Source organism: Alexandromys fortis, unplaced genomic scaffold (genome assembly GCF_014885135.2).
Source record: "Alexandromys fortis isolate MF-2015 unplaced genomic scaffold, M_Fortis_MF-2015_v1.1 scaffold_286, whole genome shotgun sequence".
In the NCBI taxonomy this organism is placed as follows: Eukaryota; Metazoa; Chordata; class Mammalia; order Rodentia; family Cricetidae; genus Alexandromys; species Alexandromys fortis.
The window spans coordinates 1098023-1105807 of NW_026068365.1; the positions used below are offsets into that span (position 1 = coordinate 1098023).

A 7785-nucleotide genomic window follows, 5' to 3' on the forward strand; every position below is an offset into this window, starting at 1 on the left:
ATGTTTTCACTTTTTTTTTTTTTTTTTTTGGTTTTTCGAGACAGGGTTTTTCTGTGGTTTTGGAGCCTGTCCTGGAACTAGCTCTTGTAGACCAGCTGGTCTCAAACTCACAGAGATCTGCCTGTCTCTGCCTAACAGTTTTCACTTTTATACAGAATTATTTTAATTTCAAGAGATCTGATTTGTCAACTGCTAATGTTAATTTCTGTGCTATAAGAATCTTTTAAATACATTCCATCTCCATAAGCATAAGGTAAAACTTGTTTATTATATTCTCTCTAATATTTTCAAGAGCAAAATTTATTTTACAGTCCTTTATGCAACTTGAGTTTTTTGCAGGGTGATGGAAACAGGCTCAGTTTCTTTTTTCTGCACGTTTAAATCCATGATTCCTAAGCTCTACAATATATATTTGTGCAAAAAGCATGTTGATTCATTACATAAATTTATATTTGAGTCTGCTATTTAATTCTATTGGTATATCTTTATTTTGTATTTATACCCAGCTTTTTTTTTTTTTCTACTAGGACTCTGTAGTTTAATTTAAAACAAATTATATTTGCTTCCAGGAGGCACAGTCAGAATATTTAGTCTGAGATAAAATTTGGCATTTTATATCAAAATTTTCTAATCATAGAAGTATGTAGCAACTTGATATTTTCCAAATAACCATATTCAACAAGTATTTCTTTGTTGGCCATATTGATACTGATATTATCTTTGAAAAGGTATAATATTCTTTCTTATAGAATCTGACATAATTTTGGTTCTGAAAATAATAGAGTTTATGAAAGAAAAATATTTTCTTTACACAATGTAACACTGATACTTTTAGCTCTTGACTGTCATTGTTCAAATTCAGCTACTATTAAATTTTTTTTCTATAATTTATTTATGATTCTACCATAGGCCTAAAGATCATGGATGTAGTCAATCATGGACTAAGCTCTTCTAATTAATAATGAAAAAATAAATATTTCTTGTTGTGATTTCATCAAGTATTTTGTAATGAATTTGAAATATATCTAATATAAAATGAGTAAATAAATGTTAGCAAGAGTTTGATTTCTCAAGAAAAAAATTAATGGAAATTATTATTGTTGAGAGAGAAGATTTTACACCCCCATACTGTACAGCTTATTTATTTTTCAAGGAACATGCAATATTCATTTCAAAAATTTAACGTTGCTATCAATATTTTGTTTTTCTTATCCATTCTAGCAGGTATAAGATGGTATCATAGAGATATTTCAGTGATGGCTATGGACGTTTTTCAGCCATTGTGACTTTTCTACTGAGAATTCTCTCTTACATCTTTAACCTATGCTTTAATTGGATTATTTCTCATTTTTATGTCTAACTTCTTGAGTTCCTTATACAGTTTGGAGTTCATCACTCTTTCCGATATGGGGTTGGCGAATATTTTTTCCCATTCTGTAGGTTGATAATTTTTCTCTTGATAGCATCTTCTGCCTTACAGATGGTGATAAATCTGAAAGTTTCTTTATTTAACAGAATTGCTTTAGCATTCCTGGGTTGTTATTCCATATTAAGTTGGGTATTATTTCTTGATATCGGTAAGGAACTGTATTAGGGACTTTTATGGTGACTGCAATGAATCCATAGATTATTTTTGGTTAGACTAGAAGTTTCTATGTTAATCCTACCACTCTAACACCAGAGGAGACATTTCCACTTTTTGATATATTATTTAATTTCGGTTTTCAAAGACTTAAAGTTTTTGTCAAACATGTTTTTCACTTATTTGGTTAGAGATACCCCAATATATTTTATATTATTTTTGGCTATTTTAAAGGGTATTGTTTATCCGATGTCTTTCTCAACACAATTATTATTTGTATATATGAGAGCTACTGACTTTTCATACCCTCTTGATCTCCTTTTGTTACCTTATTTGTCTAGTTAGAATTTCCTGTACAAAAGTGAATAGATATGGAGACAGTGGACTGCCTTGTCTTGTTCCTAATTGTAGTGTAATTGTTTTGAATTTCTCTGCATTTAATTTGATGCTAGATGTTAGCTTGTTGTATATTACCTTTATTATGTTTGGGTATTTTTATTGTATTCCTGCTGTTTCAAAGATCTTTCTCATGATGGGTTGTTGTGCTGAAATAGGAGTGGTGGGGCTGCGTCCCCAGCACCCCGGCCGCCTGCTAGCTCATGCCCGAAATAACAACACACAAACTGTATTCATTTAAAGACTGCTTGGCCCATTTCCATCTAGCCTCTTCTAGGCTAATTCTCGCACCTGGAATAGCCCATTTCTAATAATGTGTGTAAGCACCCCAAGGTGCGCTTACTGGGAAGATTCTAGCCTAAGTCCATCCTGGGTCTGAGCTTCATTGTGTGTGTCTCGGAAAGCAGAGCTATCTCGCGTCTGTCTGAGGAGTCTTACCTCACTTCCTCTTCCTCCTGTTTACTCCTCCCATCTATGTTTTAACCTATCAGGGCAAGCAGTTTCTTTCTTTAATTAACCAATGAAATCAACAGATTGATATATGACACTCCCACATCAGTGTTGGATTTTCTCAAAGACTCCTTCAGCATCTAATGATATGATCATAGTTTGTTTTCCTTTCAGTTTGTTTTTACAGTGAATTATATTGACAAGGAAACTTACTTGGTCCTTGTGGATGATTTTTGATATTTCCTTGGATCCTAGGTGCTAGAATTTTATTGAATATTTTTTTTATCAATGTTCATTAGGGATATTTTTTTGTAATTCTGTTTTATGTTCCATCTTTGTGTGATTTGGGTATCACTGTAACTGTAGCCTAATAAAAAGTATTTGACAATGTTTCTTTCTCTCTCTGGTCTGCAAAAATCTGAGGAGAATTGGTAATAGCTCTTCTTTAAAATTCTAATAGAATTCTGCACTAAAACAGTCTGACTCTGGGCCTTTTTGATTGGGAGATTTTTAATGATTGCTTCTATTTCCTTAGTTGTTATACATGTATTTATATTGGTTTTCTGGTCTTGATTCAATATTTGTATGTTATACCTATGAAAAACTGAACATTTCCTTCCGATTTTACAATTCGGGGAGTACAGTTTTTGGAGTCTGTTGTCATATCCCCCCTTTTTTTTCTTTTAGTTAGTTTTTATAAGCGTTTATCTATCTTGTTGATTTTTCTCAAAGAACCAACTCTTTGTTTCATTGATTCTCTATGTTATTTTCTTTGTTTCTATTTTCTTGATTCCAGCCACAGTTTGATTACTTCCTCTTATCTACTCTTTCTATATAGTTAGCTTCTTTTTATTCTAGAGATTTCAGGTGTGCTCTTAAATCACTAGTGTGAGATGTCTTCAAATTCTCTATTTATGTGCTTATTGTCATGATCTTTTCTATTAACACCACTTTTAGAGCGCCCCTTAAGTTTGAATATGTTGTAGAATCATTTTTACCAAGTATGATGATATATTTAATTTCTTTCTTTATTCTTCCTTGACACAGCAGTAATTCAGTTGAGAGTTGTTCAGTTTCCATTATATATTAGGCTGTGGTTTATGTTCCTGAACACTAACTTTTACCCATGAAATTTAATAAGGTACAGCGGTAACATAAATTGCTTTGGATCTAATGTGATTTGCCTTGTGGAGAAGTATGAGGCTCATTTTAGAGAAGATTCCATGAGGTGCTGAGAAGAAAGTATATTGTTTTATCTTCAGATAAAATTTTCTGTAGATATCTGCTAAGTCCATTTGAGCCATAACAACTGTTAGTTCCCTTATTTCTATGTTAATTTTGTGTCTGACAGACCTGTCTATTGGTGAGAGTTGGGTGTTGAAGTCTCCCATTATTAATTTGTGAGAATTGATGTATAATTTCAGCTTTAGAAATGTTTCTTTTATAAATTGGGTACACATGTATTTATAACGGAATGGATGGAATTGAGACTTCATCTGGAATGATGTCTCCTGTGATAAACATGAGATCTTCTCTGTCTCTTTTGAATAATTTTAGTTTGAAATATATTTTGTTAGATTTGCTTCTTAGGTCCATTTGATTGGAAAATCTTCCCCAAACCCTTTACTCAGACATATTGTCTCTCTTTGAATTTGAGGCTTGTTTCCTGTATGCAATAGAAGGATCAATTATATTTCTGTATCCATTCTTGTAGCCTGTGAAGTTTTATTGGCAAATTTAGTCCTTTGATAATAGATACTAATGACCAGTGATGGTTTGTAACAGCGTAAGCGAATGCAGACAGATTGTCAAAATATAGACAGCTTTAATGGAGGAATAGACTTACAGAACCACCGTTCCTGCGGAGACCAGGAAAGCAGAAGCAGCGCTGGGAGCACGCTCGCCAAATTTATAGGCAAACTTTAGCCTGAGGCAAACACGCCCCCTAAGGGGTGTGACTTATCCCTACATCTCCCCCTTTTGTCTAAATAAGACAGAACTAAACCAAATACAAATATATACAATAATAACAAATAATAAATATAACAAACAATATTGAGAATCAAAAGTTTTGCTAAACATTCTATCTCAAGGAGTCTAAATAATGTAGAGAGTAACTACAATTATATAATCTTCAACTCCATCAAAGATCCGAGAAGGGAATAAATATTACTTAACAAACGAGATATATCCAAAATGTGTAACAATTGACAAAGACAACTGACTACCTGGGCAATCACCCAAAGTCTCGTTTGCAATGTTGAGTCAACCAACTTTGGCTAAGGCCTAACATAACTGACATACCATTATTAAAGGCAAGGAACTTTTCAAAACTATCTTACCCTGTCTTGGCAGGATATGACAGTCCTGTTGTATCCATTGATGCACGCTCTGTATCTTTGTCAGTGGTTGAGGTATGGGCTTTTCTTAACCCAAAGGCCAGTTCTGCCAAGAAGACAAGCTCCCAGTGGAGTGTCTTTGGTGCTCAACGTTCTCTCGGGAATAGAGCGGTGTTGCCAGGAGCAATTGTGTCTCACTATCACGAAACTCTGAGTTATATTAAAGGCCATATTCTACAGCTCTCCAAAGAGGTTGAAGATTATCTATCTATACTGAGTATAATCTCTATATATCTAAAGAACCTGATTAGTCTAATTACAAATGACAAACTTAGATGACTATTAATCTATATAATTCTCAATATCTATCTAACTTAAAGACTAAAACAATAAACAACTGTGCAATATATGAAGACAATGATCTTCATCTGTAAACAATGTCATTACATATCAAATGTAAACAATGTTATTACATAAATAGTATCAGAGGTAGAAATGTACATTGTGATATGGTAGATGTATCAATACAATATAAGCATATTCTTATACAAAAATAGAGGTAGGAACACTCACATTCAATATTCAATATGTCAATATACAGAAAACAGTACCAATACAATTTTCTAAAAACAGTAACTCACAAATACCAATCATCCCATCAAACCAGTTAATCCCCCCCCCTTTTTTTTTTTTGAACATACCCCTAATTCCATAAAACATCTCCCCATCCCCTCAACCCCAAACCAACCACTAAAAGATGTCCCTAACCCTGAGGGCAAACTCTGTTGGGAGAGGGGACGTCGTCCTCTAAGATTGCTTCAAGCTGACATGGGGGCGATGTTCTCCTTAGGGGCTCCTGTGAAAGCAAATGATGGTAAAATTCCCAAATTAACCTTTGACCTAAGAAAATTATAACTAGTCCCTGAGCACTTTGAGAAGGTCCGGCCAGAGTGTTGTCAAAAATGTGCACCATTCGAAATTGTCTTGTGCAGTTGGTACCAAAAAACAGGTCTCATATTAGCGCGTAAAAAAGAGAAAAAGAAAAAAAATATTCATGACGTCATAAAAACCAGGTTGAGTTGATGTTGTGGGGCCCCATCTTCATCCTGGAAACTTCAAAAATTACTGTAGGGAAATTTGTTGCTTGTTATGGGAAATTTAAACATTAACAACAAGGACATATTCTGACATATAAAGAAAGACACAGATATGAGGAAAAGCAAAGAAAGTTTATCAAGTATATAATTATCCTCATTCTGTCCCATTTCATGGCTCCTGATCTGAGACAGAAACTCTGAGATATCTCTTATCAACAGGCTTGGAATTGAAGAGGGACTGAGCCATAGTCCAACTCCAAAACCAGCTCTACATATTTATAAAGAAGCGTTCAAAGAGAAAAAAGAAAATATATATATAATCAATACTTACTCATGTTACTGTTGAGTCTTAGTGGGTCGTAACTATTTTCCATCCATCAGTTATTAAATATTCAGGGTCCCTTAAATTCTTTGAAGATCAGTATTTTCCTGTGGAGATAAAAAAAAAAAAAAACCCTGCCCCCAACCTACCTGAATTCCTTACCATCAGTATGCTCGCCATCCTTGTGAATGAATTGTTATTTATCTTTTCCAAATGGCTTTTCTTCTTCATACCGAACCTTTATTAATTTTGACGGTATCCACAATTGTTCCTCACCTGTGGAGATAAGAGCAAAACCCCTTCCCCAACGCAGCACATCTCCTGGCTTCCATTGTGAGGTCAGCACATCCTTGAAATAAACTGGTTGATTTAGTTCAGTAGACTTTTCCATTATCCAATGTCTTTCTGCAGCCGTTGTCCCCTTCTCATTAGCGTTAAGAAAATTCAAGGTTAACAAAGCATTATGTAACCTATTTCTGGGGGTGTTTTCCACCCCTTTCTGTTTATTCAACATATCCTTTATAGTTCGATTTGATCTTTCTATGACTGCTTGACCTGTAGGATTGTATGGTATACCTGTAACATGCTTGATATTGTAATAGTCAAAAAACCGTTTCATTTTCCTAGAGGCATAAGCAGGACCATTATCTGTCTTTATTTGTGTAGGTATACCCATGATAGCCATGACTTCTAATAAATGAGTGATTACTGAATCAGCTTTTTCTGAACTTAAAGCAGTTGCCCACTGAAAGCCTGAATAAGTGTCAATGGTGTGGTGAACATACTTCAATTTGCCAAATTCTGCAAAGTGAAACACATCCATCTGCCAGATTTCATTCCTTTGGGTGCCCTTTGGATTAGCCCCTGCAGGCAGTGGCGTTTGGTTATAGAAAGAGCAAGTAGGGCATTTCTTTACAATCTCCTTAGCTTGTTGCCATGTGATAGAAAACCCTTTCTTCAAACCTTTGCTATTAACATGATGTTTTTTATGAAATTCAGAGGACTGTAGCACACTACCAATCAATAATTGATCAATGTCTGCATTACCTTGTGCTAGAGGTCCTGGCAGACCCATATGGGATCGGATGTGTGTTATGTACATAGGGCAAAGCCTGTTATTGATCAAATCTTTAACCTGGATAAACAATGAGGTTAATTCTGTATCATCAGGTATAAATTCAGCAGTTTCAATATGTAAAATAACTCTTTTTGCATATTGTGAATCTGTAATTATATTAAGAGGTTCTTTAAAATCCCTTAGCACCATAAGAATGGCATATAATTCTGCCTTCTAGACAGAATCATAAGGACTTTTTTCCACCTTACCCACGTCTTCTGATTTGTAACCTGCCTTCCGTGTTTTATTGGCATCAGTATAGAATGTATGGGCTCCAGTTATTGGAGCATCACGGACGATTCGAGGAAGGATCCAAGAAGTTCTCTTTATGAAGTTAAGCCTCTTGCTTTTTGGATAATTGTTATTAATATCTCCCAAAAAACTAGCACAAGCTCTTTGCCATGGTTCATTATCTTCCCATAATTTCTTTAGTTCATCAGCAGTGAAAGGCACTATAATTTCTGCTGGGTCTATGCCTGCTA

At 34.6% G+C, this 7785-nt stretch overlaps 1 long non-coding RNA gene across 1 annotated transcript in view; it reads left to right on the forward strand.

Moving 5' to 3' along the window:
- LOC126495443 (uncharacterized) overlaps positions 1-5718 on the forward strand; it is an 84776-nt gene extending 79058 nt beyond the window's left edge. Inside the window, exon 2 of the long non-coding RNA XR_007590143.1 lies at positions 4843-5718. This is a non-coding gene — a long non-coding RNA (uncharacterized lncRNA). The remainder of the gene's footprint in view (positions 1-4842) is intronic.
- Positions 5719-7785: the final 2067 nt, after the last annotated feature.